Source organism: Sus scrofa, unplaced genomic scaffold (assembly GCF_000003025.6).
Source record: "Sus scrofa isolate TJ Tabasco breed Duroc unplaced genomic scaffold, Sscrofa11.1 Contig2629, whole genome shotgun sequence".
NCBI lineage: Eukaryota > Metazoa > Chordata > Mammalia > Artiodactyla > Suidae > Sus > Sus scrofa.
Window position 1 is genome coordinate 33,246 of NW_018085141.1, and position 17,666 is coordinate 50,911.

At 47.9% G+C, this 17,666-nt stretch overlaps 2 long non-coding RNA genes across 2 annotated transcripts; both read left to right on the plus strand.

The window, feature by feature from the left end:
* Positions 1-636: 636 nt before the first annotated feature.
* Positions 637-2,065, plus strand: LOC110258638. The gene is made up of 2 exons (XR_002341209.1): positions 637-833; positions 1,618-2,065. It is a non-coding gene; the product is annotated as an uncharacterized LOC110258638 (long non-coding RNA).
* A 2,891-nt stretch (positions 2,066-4,956) lies between these two features.
* On the plus strand, positions 4,957-17,269 carry LOC110258639. Its single transcript, XR_002341210.1, has 4 exons — positions 4,957-7,305; positions 8,409-8,490; positions 9,558-9,654; positions 17,171-17,269. It is a non-coding gene; the product is annotated as an uncharacterized LOC110258639 (long non-coding RNA).
* The last annotated feature ends 397 nt before the right edge of the window (positions 17,270-17,666 follow it).

The following is a 17,666-nucleotide window of genomic DNA, read 5'->3' on the forward strand; positions in this document are numbered from 1 at the left end:
TTAGTGACAGAGAGACTGTGCAGTTGCCTGAGGAGGGTGAGGTGTAGAGCCCAGTGTGGATTTATTCACCAAGAAATGGACATCCTCCTTCCCACAGGAGGCTGAGCCCCTGTCCAAAGATGAGAGACTCCACGTGGGTGACCTGTGCCTCCCAGGGGAGCAGCCCTAAGCCAGTTTAAACCTGACCAAGTTCTGTGGACACAGTAGATTTAGACCTCTCCGTGTGCTGTCTACACTGAGTGTGTTTAGACCTGACCATGTGCTGTCTACAGTGAGAACACTTAGATTGACAGGTTCTGCCCACGCTAGGATGTGGGGGCCTGGGTGGAGACCCGGCCTCAGTCTTGGAGCTTCAGGGCAATGTGGGGACCTGAGGAAGACCTGGCCTCAGTCCTGGGAAGTTCCACGCCTCTGTCTGAATGTCAGTGCTTAAGTGTTGGGTCTAGAGTTATGCGGGCTTGTCTGTTAGCAGTGTCTGCTCTGAACATGGTGACCTGGCCTCCCAGGGGTCAGTGCCATGGGAGGGCCCGAGTCCTACCCCTGCAATGGTCACCTTCCCTTGGGGTTGGGTGCAGACCCCTCACCTGGGCTACCTCACAATGACTCCCATTCAGCAGCACACACAGGGGAGGAGGGGGCAGGTTTCCCTGGTGAACTGATTGCTGGGCTCGTGGATCTCCACTTAAGGCCAAAGGGCAGCAGGTGAGGTGGCCTTTAGAGTCTCCTTCCCACTTGGCCGAGCCCAGACCTGCGTCTTCGCTTTCAGCTCTGCTGTCCCACGAGTTTTCTCATCACCTCAGTGAGACGAAAGGGCTGAGCCTGCCAGAGTCAAGGTAATGTGTTCAACTTTATCATGAAAGCTTTAAAAGCAGTGAAGATAACCCAGAATCAAGTGAGAAGAGGAGGGGACTGACTTCTCTGGGACAAGTGTTGGGGGAGGAGATGGACCCCGCATTTCTTTCTACGGTCCTAGCAGCTCCCAGGGACCCAGCTCACAACGGGGGCCCACCCAGCACAGCCCTGGTATCAACCAAGGGGATGTGAGCCGAGGCACAGGGTTTGGGGAGGTGGGGTCACTCAGAGGGTGGATGTGGTACCCAGGTAGGGAGGCTGGGGAGTTGGGGTGGAAGTCTCACTCCCCCCACCCCACCCCCCACAGTCCTGGCTCTGCGGTCCTTGAGTTGTGGACTCCAGGCCCCCATTTGAGCGGATTCCTGCAGTGTTTGCTGAGGGGTCAGTTTGGAAGAGCTGACCTTCAGTGTGAAGCTCAGCCTGTTTGCATCTCAAGACCCTGCATTTAGGGATGGCATATGAGGGACAGTGTGTTTGGGGCTCAGATGAACCATGACCTGACTGGCCTTGTGGGTCTCTCTGGTCCCATCTCTTGGACTGAGCCTCATCTGCGTCATCGCTGTCCCCTCTGGGGACTCTGGCGTCCCTGTTCCCCTCATCCTGCAGGTTGGGGAGAGGTTGCTTGCTGGGTGGTCTCTGCTCCTGTGGCAGGAAGGACCCTGCAGGGGGGACCACAGAGTGTGGGCTCTGATCCCAAGAGCATGGGGCCCACATAGCACACAGCATCAGGGCTATGACAAGTGTGTGGGCTGTCTCATCACACAGAGTGTTCCCAAGACTCCACGAAGGTGGCGTGATGGGAGGCCTGGGACCCCAGAGGCCATGTTCCTGTCCGGAAGCTCAGGCAGCACATCCACCCTGGACTCCAGATTCACCCCGCGTCTCTGCCATCTCCCTCTGTCATGTCTTGAACCCAGGAAAACAACGTGAACTGATCATTTTCCACAATATAGGCCTGGTCATGTCAGAATCAGGGCCTCTAATTTAGGCGTCCTGGAATAGGAGCTGTTTTGGGGCCTAAAGAGGGAACAGCTAATGAGTTAAAATATTTTCAGGTGAAATTAATATTCAATGATTAGATTACTGGAATAGGAGCTGTTTTTAGGCCTAAAGAGGGAACAGCTAATGACTGCAAAACATTTTCAGGTGAAATTAATATTCAATGATTAGATTACTGGAATAGGAGCTGTTTTAGGCCTAAAGAGGGAACAGCTAATGACTGCAAAACATTTTCAGGTGAAATTAATATTCAATGATTCTATTACTCAGCTGTTGACTTCTATTAGTCATAATTCTCCTGGTTTTAGATCTGCTGTAGAGGTTTAAATCTTCACCATCTGTGTATTTGTAGCTTCAGTGTAATTGATGACCTGTGGTTTTTAGGGAGGAGTGACTGATTTCATGTATCATGTAGAGGACTGGCAATGCGGATGGGAAGTTAAGATTAGAACAGTGGGAGTTCCCGCTGTGGCGAAACGGGATCAGCAGCGTCTCTGGAGCAATGGGAAGCGGTTTCCATCCCCAGCCCAGCACAGTGGGTTAAGAACCCAGCATTGCCACAGCTGCAGCATAGGCTGCATCTGCAGCTCAGATCTGATCCCTTGCCTGGGAACTCCATGTGTTGCAATGTGGCCAGAAGAAGAAAAAAAAAATGGATCCCAGATCATGGATGTAGGCATGGAAGGTGTCATGAATTCCTCTCGCTGTAACGGGAAGCCATTAAGGCATTTAAGAGCCAGAGTCACATGATTAGATTGACTTGAGGGGCAGACATAGGCACAATCGTGATGTATCTGTGAAATGTAAGAATTCCGCCCTGACCTGAATAGAAGACGGCCACTAGAAAATCAGGAAAAATGGGTCATGGTCGATAATGCCACCCAGAAATGGGTTTAGACTTTACGTAATTTTTTTTAAAAGTTTAGAACAGCAGCTGGTAAATGGTTCAGATTTTCCTACGTATGCATCCAGTGTATGTGTATGAATCAGTTTCGTTGTCAATATTAGTAAAATAATATAAAAGACAAGAGAACTTACCTAACAATGGATATTTGCTGGGGTTTTGACCAAACCCACCAACAACCTACCTCTGAGCCTGGATAGGCAAGCAGCCTTGGAGCTGCACGGGGTCCAGAAGGTACTCTGGTGCCGTCTCGTGGACATCTGCTCTGACAGCAACTCTCAGGATTTCCTCCTCTCTCTGCATTGCCCTTGGGCAATATGCCCGTTGGTTTTCCTTCCCCCTCTTTCTTTAAATACCGAGAAGTGCTCCATTAAGTAAGCTGTCTCGCTGAATGTCTTCCAAGACACTGAGGCCAACCTACACCAGAACAATCCATTCACAACCTCAGCTCCAACCCATCATGTCATGACAGCCTTATTCAATTTTTCATGTATTTGTGCACTTATGTTTCTATGAATGTAACGGTGTATGGATGTAATTATTGATTTTCTTGACCTTGGGAACATTATCCATTCATGCCTACCTATCTTTCTTTGTTTCTTCCTTCTTTTCTTTCTCTCTTTCTTTCTTGACCCCAGCTGAAGCATAAGTGTGTTGTCTGCCCAACGACATATTTCAAGGAAGAGAAGTTATCAATCCCACCGCAGGGACAAAGGCAGATCTTTACCCAGGGAGCCAGGAGGGATCTCTGGGAGAGCTTTTCTTTATATCAATCTACCTGCCTTAATTCCCCAGACCTTGCTTTTGATCAGGTCTTCCTACCAGGTGTATAGAGAGAAAAAATGAGGCTCACATGAAAAGAAAGGAACAGAGTTTCAGGAGACCTCTTGAGAGAAAAGGCACAAGATTTAGAGCAGCTGCTCACCAATCCATCCTCCACTCACCTCCCGCAGGCACTTGATCCAGATCACAAACCCCCGCTCAGCCTGGGGTTTCAAAATTGCCAGCTCCGACTTCACAAGCCATGGTATCCTAGTCCAGACTCCTGCCTCTTGAGAAACAACAGGCTGTCTTATCCCATTGAACCTGCCAAGCTTTCTTACCGTTGTGACACCCAGGCAGGCTGCAAATCCACATCCAATGCTGAAAGGGCACCTGTGTCCTCTGCCTGACAGGAGGCATCTTGGCCCAGAGAGTCCCAGGTGCCCTGAAGACAACCCTAAATCTTTTTTTCACTCAAGAGACCTAGTGAAACTTCCCCCTTGCCTTTCCACAGAAGCCTCTGTTTCACTACCACACCAGGCTATGGAGGCCTGACCAAACCCAGGTCTGATGAATTAGGCAAAGTTTATTGATATCCAGAAAGTTCTCATGGAGTTCCCTCATGGCTGCCTGGTTAAGAGCTTGTCTCTGTCACTGCTGGGGCTGTGATAGACTGCTTGCTGGGGCTTCAGCCAAATGCATCATTCACCCCTTCTCTGAGCCTGGAGCCTGCAGCCTTGGAGCTGCCCATGGGTCCAGGAGGTACTCTGGCACCATCTTGTGGACATGGGCCCTAACAGCACCTCTCGGGCCTGCCTTCCACCTGTTGCCTCATCTCTCCTGGGGGCTGCACTGGCCTTGGGCAAGCCTGAGGCTTTGACTTTATATTTCCTTTCCATCTAAGTGCCATGAAGTCCCCTAAGATGTGGGGTATTTCTCTCTCAAAAAAATTCGGAGCACTCAGCCATACTTAACCAAGGCTGTTATGTAAATTCCCTCTGCCGCCCAACCCATTGTGCCATGGGAGCCTTATGTCTTTCTTCAGATATTAATTACCAGTAATAATTATCTCTGGTGTATGAATTCAATGATTTATTGACATCTTTATTTACTTACTTTTTTTTTTGGATCCCCTTGGGGAATGACGACATTGTCTGGCCCAGATTTGAAACCATACCACAGCTGTTACAACTCCAGCCTTGTACTTAAAATCCTCTGCCTCCCCAAGCATAACATCAGGAGAGCCTTTTTTTGTCTTTTTGACATTTCTTGGGCCGCTCCCATGGCATATGGCAATTCCCAGGCTAGGGGTCTAATTGGAACTGTAGCCACTGCTGTGCCACGAGCCACAGCAATGTGGGATCCAAGCCGCCTCTGCAACCTACACCACAGCTCACAATAATGCCAGATCCTTAACCCAGTGAGCGAGGCCAGGGATCAAACCCGCAGCCTCATGGTTCCTAGTCGGATTTGTTAACCACTGAGCCATGATGGGAACTCCCAGGAGAGCCTTTTGTATTGATTTATCTATCAATTCACTTGGCTGCTCTGTAGGATTGTATATATGTAGTTATCGACTTCTTGATCAACTGCTCTCTTTCTTTTGACTTTTTACTTTTATTTATTCATTTATTGAGGTGCCAACTGTGACACTGGGGACTTGTCTGGCCAGGTTGTGATCTCCAAATGCAGCTCTTATCACAGCCCCAGCAGTGACAGAGACAAGCTCATAACCAGGCAGCCATGAGGGAACTCCATGAGAGCTTTCTCGATATCAATAAACTTTGCCTAATTCATCAGACCTGGGTTTGGTCAGGCCTCCATAGCCTGGTGTGGTAGTGAAACAGAGGCTTCTGTGGAAAGGCAAGGGGGAAGTTTCACTAGGTCTCTTGAATGAAAAAAAGCATAAGGATTAGTACAGCCACCAGCCAAAATACCACCGAATTCCACCATCCATTCATCAGCACCAGCCTATATCCTGATACCTAAACCCGCGACAATCGGGGGCTTGACAATTCCCAGCACGTGAATCAAAACAGAGAGTGTGTGGGTCCCAGCTCCTGCCTCTGGAAGAACAGAAGGCAATCTGAAACCCAGTGAAACCCTCAAGCATTCTAAATGCTCTGCCAACTGACCAGGCTGCAAATCCACATCCAGTGCTGAAGAGACACCTGTTTCCTTTGCCTGACATGAGGCATCTTGGAGCAGAGTCACCAGAGCCTGGAAAGCCATGCCAAACCTCTGACTGCTGGCTGGAGGTTCTACCAAAACCACCATCAACCTCACCTCTGAGCCTGCACTCACAGCCTTGAAGCTGCACAGGGGTCCAGAAGGTACTATGGCTCTGTCTTGGGGACATCTGCTCTAACAGCAACTCTCAGGCTTTCCTCCTCTCTGGCTCAGCAGCCCCCGGGGCTGTATTGGCCTTGGGCAATATGCAGGTCAGCTTCCTTCCCCCTCTTTCTTTATTACTGAGAAGCGCCTGCCAATATGGGCTATATCTCTCTCAAAGTCTTTCAGAGCAGTGAGCCCAACTTAACTCCAATCCTAACCCTAACCCTCTAATCCTAACCCCAAACCCTAAGCCTCTAACCCTAACCTCTCACCCCAAGCCAAACCCTAACACCGAACCTGATCCCAAAGCCCAACCAGAACCCAAACCCTGACCCCTAACCCCAACCCTAAACCCTAACCCATCAGGTGCCTATGGTTGTGGGAATGGGCCTTGCTCCTCAGGTTCTGTACAAAGAGCATGTGGAGTCCTGAGGGTCAAGGTAGACGTGGGGCTGCAGCTCTAGCTCATTTTCTAATTTTATCTGGCTCACGAGTGGGAGACTATTTCAAGAAGATTCTCTCCTCATGAGAGAAATCCTGTAAGAAGGGAGAAGAGGGGAGGTGGGTGGAAACAGGGGCCGGGTACCCTGGTGCATTGGAAGCCTCTGGAAGACCCACTGGAGGGAGGCTGCACGGAGAAACGTCCAGGGGCACAGACCTGCCCAGGAGCTGCTGTTAGTTCAGACACTGCTCTAAGGTGCTCAGGGTCCGCTCTAACAAGGGGGGCTGGGGGAGGGGTCTGCAGTGAGGTCTCTGTATGTGGTTCCTGTGTGCTGGTCGCTGTCAGGGTGCCCGCCCAGGTGAGCTCCATAATCTGTGCAAGGCCTGCCCTCGTGAGCCCCAGGGGCTTCTGGGTTATTGCTCAGGTGAGCTCCATATCCTGGGCAAGGCCTGCCCTTGTGAGCCCCAGGGGCTTCTGGGTTATTGCTCAGGTGAGCTCCATATCCTGGGCAAGGCCTGCCCTTGTGAGCCCCAGGGGCTTCTGGGTTATTGCTCAGGTGAGCTCCATATCCTGGGCAAGGCCTGCCCTTTTGAGCCCGGGGTGATGATGGGTTATTGCTCAGGTGAGCTCCATATCCTGGGAGGAGCCTGCCCTCGTGAGCTCCAGGGGCTTCTGGGTTATTGCTCTGGTGAGCTCCATATCCTGGGCAAGGCCTGCCCTTGTGAGCCCCGGGTGATGATGGGTGATTGCCCAGGTGAGCTCCATATCCAAGGCATGACCTGCCCTCGTGAGCCCCAGGGGCTGCTGGGTTATTGCCAAGGTGAGCTGCATAACCCGGGCAGGGCCTGCCCTCGTGAGCCCTGGGAACTGGAAGGGGCTTGTGAACAAGCATCCTTTGCAGTTGGTACAGAGTTGTTTAGTGTGATTCCTGGGGGCATTGCTGGAATGAAATGAGAACCAGAAAGTGCTGCACGTCCTTGGACCCCCACCCAGACTCATCCAGAGTGACAAGGTCAGTAGGTGGGTGCTGGCCACTGTGCCACATGAGGGAGGCCCCATCAGTACCTCTTGCTTTTTTCACCTGATGACATGGAGGCTTCCTTAGGACAGAGTGGACAGCCCACCCCAGGCGGGAGCTCCTGGTAACCCTCAGGGGACATGGGAGGGAGAGGCCAGGAGGGAGGGGAGAGGGTGCCCAGGCAGAGCCATGGGCTGGGAGACCAAGGGGGGTCTTTCTGGGTCTGAGCTGGGAGTGGACGAGCAGGTGGTGAGTGCAATCTTCTCACATGAGCCTAAAACCACTTCAGGGGGAAATGCCTGCTGCGTGACCCCAACACAGGATTGTAAGGCAAAGTCCAACAAAGAAAGGATTTGAAGGATGAACCCCACTGAAGGGAAGGCTCACAAAATGAATCCTCCTAAGCGGAGGCCTGTGAGCTGGTCCCCTCAGAGGAGGGCCGTGGAAACTGCCATGGCAGGTAATCCCCCTGAGGGGGCAGCGGGTGCGCTGCTGCTGGTCACTGTGCACAGCACAGGCCTGGCCCTGCGGACATCAGGACCCTGTCATCTAGGTGTCCTCGGGTAGCCTCTGTTTTTAGGCATAAAAGGGGAGCAGCTCAGGAGGGTAAAACATTTTCAGAGGATATATTTGATGACTGCGGTCCTTGGTTGTTGATTTCTTTCAGTCATAATCCTCCTGGTTTTAGATCTGATGTGGGTATCATAGAGGAGTCAAAATTTAAGTTTTCACAATCTGTATTTGTAGCTTCAGTATCATTGATGACAGTGTAATGGCTAGGGAAGAATTATTGATTTATGTGTCATGTAAAGAATGCAATGATGATAGGACAGTTAAGATTATAATGGCGGCTTAGCAAATGGTTCAAGTTGCCCTACCTGTGCATCTAGTGTATGTATTTGGGTCATTTTAGTTGTCAGCAGGATGGATGATCTGGCGGGGACCTGGGATAGTGGAATTGGGCCACTTCTGGTCTGCCCTTGTGGGAGCCTGGGCTGACTTCTGAGTCCTGACCACGGCCAGAGAGATTGGTAATGTTTTTGTTTTGCATGTTGAAATGCTTAATGACAAGCATTTTGTGCACTTCGCTGATGCAGGTGAAATGTGGAGCCTTATGTTGATTTATTCTCCAAGAAACGGACATCCCACTCCCACCAAGGGGCAAATCCCTGTCCAGAGGTGAAAGACCCCACCTGTGTGACATGTGACCCACAGAAGAGCAGCCCCAAACTACTTTAAAACTGAGTTGTCCACATGGTAGATTTAGCCCTCTCCGTGCCCTGTCTACACTGTGCGTTTTTAGACATGACCAAGTTCGGCCCACACTAGGATGTGGGGTCCTGGGTAGAGACCCAGCTTCAGTCCTGAGAGCTTTGAGGGGGACATGGGGTCGTGGGTAGAGACCCAGACTGGCCGCAGTCCTGGGAAGGTCTGTGCCTCTGTCCAAATGTCTGTGCTTAGATGTCAGATCTGGAGCTGAGCTGGACTTGTCACAGCCTCTGCTCTAAGGCTGGTTCTCTACCTTGCCTGGGGGTCATAGCTACAGGGGCAGAGGGAGCCTAGTCCTTACCCCTGCAGGTTCACCTTCCCTGGGGCTGGTGGAGGCGCCTCAGGTGAGCTCCCTCATAATTAAACCAATTCACCAGGGAGCTCCTGCTGTGGCGCAGTGGGTTCATGATCTGACTGCAGGGAGTTCCCATTGTGGCTCAGTGGAAATGAACCTGATTAGTATCCATGAGGATGCAGGTTCAATCCCTGGCCCCACTCAGGGGGTTAAGGATCCAGCACGGGCCTGAGCTGTGGTGTATGTTACTGATGTGGCTTGGATTTGGCATTGCTGCGGCTGTGGCATAGGCTGGCAGCCATAGCACCAATCGATCCCTAGCCTAGGAACTTCCATATGCTGCATGTGTGGCCCTCAAAAAAAAAAGAGTATGCAACAGCTCTGGTCTCTGTGGTGGTGCAGGTTCAATCCCCAGCCTGGCACAGTGGATTAAAGGATCTGGCATTGCTGCAGCTGCAACATAAGCCTAAGCTGCAGCTTGTATTCAATCACTGGCCCGGGAACTTCCATATACTGTGGGTGCAGCCATTAAAAAAAATAAACAGGATTCACAGGGTGAGGAGGGAGGCGGGTTTGCCTGGTGAGTTGATTGCTGGGCACGTGGGTCTGGGTGTAAGGCCAACTAGCAGCAGGGGAAGTTGCCTCTGAGGTCTCCTTCTAGTTGCTTATCCTTGCTCAGCAGCACCCAGTCCTGCACCTCCTGTGTCAGTCTTGCCTTCCAGGGAGTTGTCTCAGCACTTCAGCAAGACAAAGAAATGGCTGAGCCTGCTAGAACCAAGGTATTGTGCTCAACTTTAGCATAAATGGCTAAAAGCAATTAAAATAGCCCAGAACCAAGGGGAAAAGAGGTGGAGACTGACTTCTCTGGGACAAACTGAAAAGAGGGGAGGAGGCAGACCCTACACTCCTTCTGCTGTCCTAGCAGGTCCCAGGACCTGACTCATTCCCATGTTGGGGGCCCACTCAGCACAGCCCTAGCGTCCTGGCCAAGGGGACCTGTGACCCCAGGTGCAGGGTCTGGAGAGGTGAGGTCACCCTGGTGCTGGGTCTGGGGATTGTGTGGGTCTCACCCCATCCGTGTGGGTCAGGCTCTGGTTCAGGGGAGACCCCATGTCTTCCTCCAGTGTTTCTTGTCCTCCCTGAAGTTTCAAATATCTGAATTGAGGGTGTTGCTCTGAGGAACCTGTGGTCCCCTTTGTTCTCTTTCTCTTGCCATATCAAATGAGGACAAGCACCTTGAGTGGTTGTGGCTCAAATTTCGGCTGAGTGACAACCCTTGGTGTTATCCTGCTGATATCGTAGTCTATCACATGTCCAACCCATTCGTGTCACTGCTGCCTGGGTTCCCCGGACGGAGCTCCAGGAGCACGGACTAGCCCCCCTAAGAATGATCCCCATGTGCCACATGAAAGTACCATGAGGGCCTCCTTGGTGGGGGACAGTGCTTGGGCCTCCCATGTTTGTGATAAAGAGGATTCAAACTGGAATCTGAGTAAGACATCAGGGGTTTCTTTGTTTTGTTTTAGCTTTTAAGGGCCGCACCTGCAGCATATGGCGGTTCCCAGGCTAGGGGTAGAATCAGAGCTGCCGCAGCCGGCCTACATGACAGCCCCAGCAATGCCTGTTCATGAACCCACTGAGCGAGGCCTGGGATTGAACCTGCACTCTCATGGACACTAGTCACGTTCACAGCCACTGAGCCCTGACAGGAGCTCCCAAGGCATCATTTCTAAATGTAAGTGAACTGTAGCACACGTCACACCCTCATCACCATTTTAAGTTCACGTTTTTAAGGCATCAGGTACACTCACCTTTTTGTGGAGCCCTCACACTATCCATAGAATAGTTCAGCTTTTAGACCCGAGGTTCCACAACCATGAAAGTCTCACTCCCCACCCCCTCTGGCAGCCCCAACACCACGGGCCACTTCTGTCCACGAGTTGTCACCTTCAGGGCTCCCATTAGAACAGAATCCTCTGCTGTTTGCTGACAGGTCAACTGCTTGCCAGGTGGTCTCTGTCCTGAGGCAGGAAGGACCCTGCAGGGGGGACGCGCAGAGGATGGGGTGTGATACCAAGAGCATGGAGTTCACACAGGACACAGTGTCTTGGAGTTCCCGTCGTGGCGCAGTGGTTAACGAATCCGACTAGGAACCATGAGGTTGCGGGTTCGGTCCCTGCCCTTGCTCAGTGGGTTAACGATCCGGCGTTGCCGTGAGCTGTGGTGTAGATCGCAGACGCGGCTCGGTTCCCGTGTTGCTGTGGCTCTGGCGTAGGCCGGTGGCTACAGCTCCGATTCGACCCCTAGCCTGGGAACCTCCATATGCTGCGGGAGCGGCCCAAGAAATAGCAACAACAACAACCAAAAAAAAAAAAAAAAAAAAGGACACAGTGTCAGCGTCATGACACTTTCTCAGGCCACCTTGTCACCCACAGGGAATGTTCCCATTACCCAACTCAGAAGGGCATTGGGGGTGGCCTGGGGCCCCGGAGGCCCCGTTCCTTTCCTGGACTTCAGAAGGCATGTTCCCCATGGGCTCTGGATTCACCCACCTCTCCGCTGTCACCCTCTGTCCCATCTTGAACATGAAAACGACTTCTACTGAGCACTGGCCTGGTTGATATCAGGGTCCTTTAACTTAGGCATCCTGTCATGGCAGCTCTTTTCAGGCCTGAGGAGGGAACAGTTCATGCATGTAAAGCATTTTCAGAGGAAATTAATATTTGATGACTATTTATACTACTCAATTGCTGACTTCTGTTAGTCATAATACTTCTGGTTTTAGATCTGATGTGGGGGTTACAAAGGAGCAAAATTTATATCCTTACAATCTGTGTATTCATAGATTCAGTATCACTGATGACCGTAGTTTTTATGTTTAGGGAAGGATTACTGATTTCATGTATCATGTACAGGACTTACAATGATAATAGGGCAATTAAGAGTAGAATGGTGGGAGTTCCTTCTGTGGGGCAACGGGATTGGTGGCATTTCTGCAGTGCAGGTTAGATCCCCTGCCCAGCATAGTGGTTAAAGGATCTGGTGTTTTCACAGCTGTGATGTAGGTTGCAGTTGTGGCCTACAGATTTGATCCCTGGCCCTGGAACTGCATATGCCGTGGGGAGGCTGAAAAAGAAAAAAATTTGAGGATGTTGGCTGGTAAATGGTTCATATTATCTACTTGTGCATCTAATGTACATGTATGAATCCATTCAGTTGTCAATATTAGTGAAATAATATAGAAAACTAGAGAGGTTACCCAAAAATAATTACTTTTTGGCCCCACCAGTGGCATGTGGAAGTTCCTGGATCAGGGATAGAACCCACAACGCAGAAGCAACCCACGCCACTGCAGCAGCAACGCCAGATCATTAGCCCACTCTGTCACAAGGGAACTCCCCAAAGTGTCTACCAATGTGTGGTCATGAAAAATTTATTCCACATTAGATGATGTTGCCTCTTGAGAGCCTGTGTGGAATGGATATGCAGGATTTTTGCCTATGATTTAGTTTTGACAAAGTTATGCACTTTTTACACGAAATCACACTCGTGGAGAAAGACGCAACAGTCATGGTGTTGGCTGACACCGTTGACAAGGATTCCGTTCCTTCCTTCTTTCCTTTTATTTATTTATTGATTTAGGCCACCCTCACAGCATGTGGAAGTTCCTGGACAGGGTTGAATCTGCACCACAAGCCACAGCAGTGACAATGCCAGATTCTCAACCTCCTGAGCCCCAGGGGAACTCCCTCTTCGCTCCTTATTGTAAATGTTCATAGGTGGGCTCTTCAAACCTCTGACGTGGAGAATGTAACCACTCTAGATTAGCAGTAGGAGTTTCCACTGAAGAAACTTCTCCCTGGGATGCAAATACCTCTCAAAGTATGGAGATAAGTACCCTTACTGCTGTTACTGAGTGAGTGAGCCTAGAGGGGAAGCATTTCATGTTGTGTGTGTGTCAGGGGAGTTGGAGTCATGTCATGACATCCCTGAAAGGCCAAGAAAGTGCTGTGGGAAGAAGGTCCTATTTACTCCTACAAATGACATTGTGAAGTGAAATTCGGCTCATGTTTAGCTAAGCATATATCTGAGAATGGTGAAAATCAGCATATGGAGCCTCCTATAATAGCGAAGATGGCTCCACTGACATTACATAATGGAAGTGTGCTACTACGTCATACGTAGAACAATGGCCCTGAACGCACTGGCTAAGATAATTCCTGTCAAACCACCTGTTATAAAAAGAAAAAGCCTAAAGCTCACAAGGTAGTGGGAGATCATGTTCTACTCCCTCTCTGAAGAGCTACTAATCAGCTGAATATCTTTACTCCTGTAAGAATAGCAATAGTTACGGCAGCTGATGTAAAGTAAGCTCATGGGCTGACATCTCTCCCTATGGCAAATGTATGATGGCCCCACAAGACAGGCCCTAAAAAACCAATGGACATGATTCAAGCCATTCCCATATATCTGAAAGGTTGGTTTTGTCCTAAATAGTATGTAATGATATGTGAGACTATTCCAAACCCTGGTAGGCTATGAATATAGACTTCAGGGTGACCAGAGAATCAAAATACATGTTGGGATAGGATTGGGTCTCCTCCTGCAGGGTCAAAGAAAGTAGTAGTGTTTCTATTTTGATCTACAGTATGGTAATTCTGGCTGCTAGGACTGAAAGTGATAATTATAGTAATATGGCTATAATTGGGGCAGATCAAACAAATAATGGTGTTTGGTATTGGAATAATGGCTGGTGGTTTCATATTAAAGATTGTAGTCATAAAAGTAATAGCATCGAGATTTGAGGAAACATCTGCTAAAAGCGAGGAGAAAATGGTTGGGTCTACAGAGGCTTCTGCATGTCCCATATTTCTGGCTTCAGGTGGATGTATGTTTCAACCAGTACAGAACCAGCTCTACTACTGATGATATGAGTAGGAGTAGGAATGAGGGAGAAGTAGTCAAAAGCTAGTATCATTTATTTGGGGAAATGCTACATCAGACGCCCCAGGTATTTGTGGGAGAAGACAATTTCTAAAACCTCCAATCATAATGGGTAAAACAATAAAGAAAAGCATTAAAAATGCAGGGGCTGCCATGACTACATTATAGATTGAGTCATCTCCAAGTAGGCTCCAGATTAGCTTAGCTGAGCATGGATTAATAGACTTAAGGTGTTGCCTACTGTTCCAGCTCAGGCACCAAACAGTACAATGACAATACACTTGTGATTCGTTGAAAAGAGCAGTTGATGAACACAGGCAAAACGGCTGAGCAAGCATTAGACTAGAAATCAAATGAAAGAGCGTGAGTCCTCTTTTTGCTGAATCTTGTGATGAATCAACAAACTTAACTGCAAATTCAAAGAAGCCTCAATTCTTCAGGTGCTTTTCCAGATTTTTCTTTGTTCTCAAAGGTGAGAGTGTATTTACCTGTTAACTAAAATTTCCTGGGGTGGAAACCCATCTTCAAGTGTTTTGTAATCCTTATTTTCAGGAATTAAGTACATTGTACCTGCTTAGAATTTTGAAAGCTCTTGGTCTAAACCAACCTAAACTCCTAGCCCATTACTGGTAGAATGGGTGTTAAGGCCAGTGATGGTGTGGATATGACAGTCAGTGATGATAGAAAGGTGATTTGCTTTGTGTGAGTGAATTGTTGTTTTAAGTTTACTGATGGGAATATAGTTATTTGGAGAATGATAGACACAAATAGAAATACATGCTGAGTCGTTCTCTGATAGGTAGACTGATGTTATCATTTTTGTTCTCTCTCTTTTTTTTTTTTTTTGTCTTTTTGCCTTTTCTAGGGCTGCTCCCATAGCATATGGGGGTTCCCAGGCTAGGGGTCTAATTGGAGCTGTTGCCGCCGGCCTACACCAGAGCCACAGCCACTCGGGATCTGAGCCACATCTGCAACCTACACCACAGCTCACGGCAACGCCAGATCGTTAACCCACTGAGCAAGAGCAGGGACCAAACCCACAACCTCATGGTTCCTAGTCGGATTCGTTAACCACTGAGCCACGACGGGAACTCCTCATTTTTGTTATCTCTCGCGTAAGTATTCACTTGGGTAAAAACCCTCGTGGTGGGAGCCTTCCTGATGATGCTCTAATTACGAAGCTGAGGGTTGTGATGGGAGGTGTGTTGTTACTCGTGTGTGATAATGACGCTGTTGTGGCGCATAATCGGTGCATCATTGGTAAGAAGACTGTTACTATAGAAACCATTGCATTAGGATGGTTATGGTTGGATTATGCATCATAGTATCTGTTACTCATTCTCTATGGGCAGTCGATGAGGAGCCCATGATTCTTGTAGTTGAACTTGCTTGAGTTCCCTGCAGCCTCCAGTTACGATTCATAGTACAGCTGTAACCAACGGTACGATGATGGGTGGTGAGATGTGGATCCAAGTCTGTCGCATTAACAGCATCAGGCCTACTGCTCGTAGACTGCTTTGAGTTATTTCAGGCACTCAGAAATAAAACGAGGAAGATCCTAATTTTAGGACAAAAGCTATTATTTTGATGGTGGGTGCTGTTGGACTAAAGGTTTTTATAATTTATGGTGTTCACTGGCCAGGGTATATTGGATTAGCAGTAACAGCCGTCATAAGCAGTATTGATGTGGATTGTTTCAGAAAATATCTGTTGGATGCTTCTACAGCTTAGGGTTTAATTTTTTATTAGGAGGAGGATAGTGTTGACCAGTATGAGCCTGTTACTACAATTATGCTCCCGAGATGGTGGTCAGTAAAATGATAGCACAACAACGTGGTTTATTAGTGCACGAAGACATAACACAACATGTCTAGAACATCTTGGGTGTCTGGGCCCAGTAGCTCACTTAGTGGACCTGCTGTAGCATGTGGTGTAACGTGGTGACAAGGAGCATGTAAAGCTCTTAACAGCAGCTCAATTCCTGCAATTCTAGGAAACGTCTATTATTCACTCTCAACTCTTTTGTCAGACATATGTCTCATGTTTGTGGGGGGATGTCTGATGTGAAGATATGTAGTGAAACTGCTCACATACTTTGGTACACTTCTCATAATGTTAACAGTAAAAAAATTTATAATAGATGTATAAGTCGATCGTATCAATATTATGGGTAGGATGCTCAAATTCATAGAAAGGAGATTGTTAGGGGTGTTTTAATGATGACATTGGCTGTACACAATTCTGGCTTATAGGGTTGTGAAATGCTCCTAAAATAGGATTGTTGTGAAAATGATGAGAATGATATTGACATACTCTCCAGGAAGAACAGCGTGAATGTGCCTGCTGCATTTTCTACATTGAAACTAAATAGAGCTTTTAATTCCACCTCCGTTAAATCAAATGGGGCTCCACCGGATTTCTCCTTTAATAATCAAACTCTGGGCAGGGGTCAGGATGGGAAAATTAGTCATGGGTGTTTTTGTGTAATAATTACTGGTGAACGTGTAAATGGTCCATTTAGCAGCAGGGCTGATAAGAGAACAATAGCTTGTGTTTCTTCATATGAGATTTCTACTGCCCAGAGTTCCAGGTGTGTGTGTGTTCTGAATCTGAAACTCATCCAGCTCAGAGGATTGAATACACTGTGAGGCTTCATACAACTAATATAAACAGTACGCCTAGGTTTACATTAATTAGTGGATAGGGCGTGGGAAGAGGAACTCATTATGTGACAGCCAGGGTTAAGGCGAGCACTGGTGCTAAAATATATACCTTGATGATGGTAGGATGGCCATTGTGGTTCTTTAATACATAATTGGACTGCATCAGGAATGTGTTACAATAATCCATAGGAGCTGATGTTGTTTGGCTCTCTCCAGGTTTGTAGATAGCCTAGATTTTTAATTCGGTTACTGTAAGGAATGCTATAGCAAGTAAAACTGGGTAGTGAAAGAATGCCTATTATAAGCATATTCTTAGGATTGTGGTTCTTTAATACATAATTGGGCTGCATCAGGAATGTGTTACAATAATCCATAGGAGCTGATGTTGTTTGGCTCTCTCCAGGTTTGTAGATAGCCTAGATTTTTGACTCAGTTGATGTAAGGAAAGCTATAGCAAGTAAAATTGGGTAATTAGTGAAAGAATGCTAATTATAAGCATATTCTTAGGAAGAGGACTTGAACCACTGTGGATAGAATTTCAAGTTTTATACAGTTGCCGGGCTCTGCAAACCCTTACACACCCTGTTCTGCATTGGCGTATGTATAAATCAATTGAATGTAGATTATATCATCATTTAGTTTGAAGGCATTTTGAAAATTAGGTCTTACATCTCTTGTCCTTTCACAGTGGGAGAAATCTATGATAGATAGAGCGACCAGGACCACTCCAGTCTAACACGTAGGACTCCAGTCATTGAGCAAACAGACCATTATACCCAGTTACGCCACTGGGTGTCCTGATCCAGCATCAAGGTCGTTACTCTGTCGAATTCTAGAATAAGATTGCACTGTTACCCTAAACGTTATTCTCCAAGGTCACCCCAACCAAAATTGTGAGTCCAGTAAAAACTATGTTATTCTTTAAAGTTCAGTTATTGGAGTTTTTATTGATTAATTAATTAATTAGCCCACTGAGCCACAGCAGGAACTCCTTATTTCCCCTTTTATGTTTGGTACTTGTTAATAGGTTATGAAAACTGTTCTGTATTTGCGGAGGGTGGTGGGCAGTGTGTCTGTGCTTCATGACTTGATTCAACTAAGCACTTTATTCTTAATTTTCTACTAAATCTTCCTTCAGTTGTTTATTTCATAAAAACTTTTGTATAAATTACTTAATGCTTTTG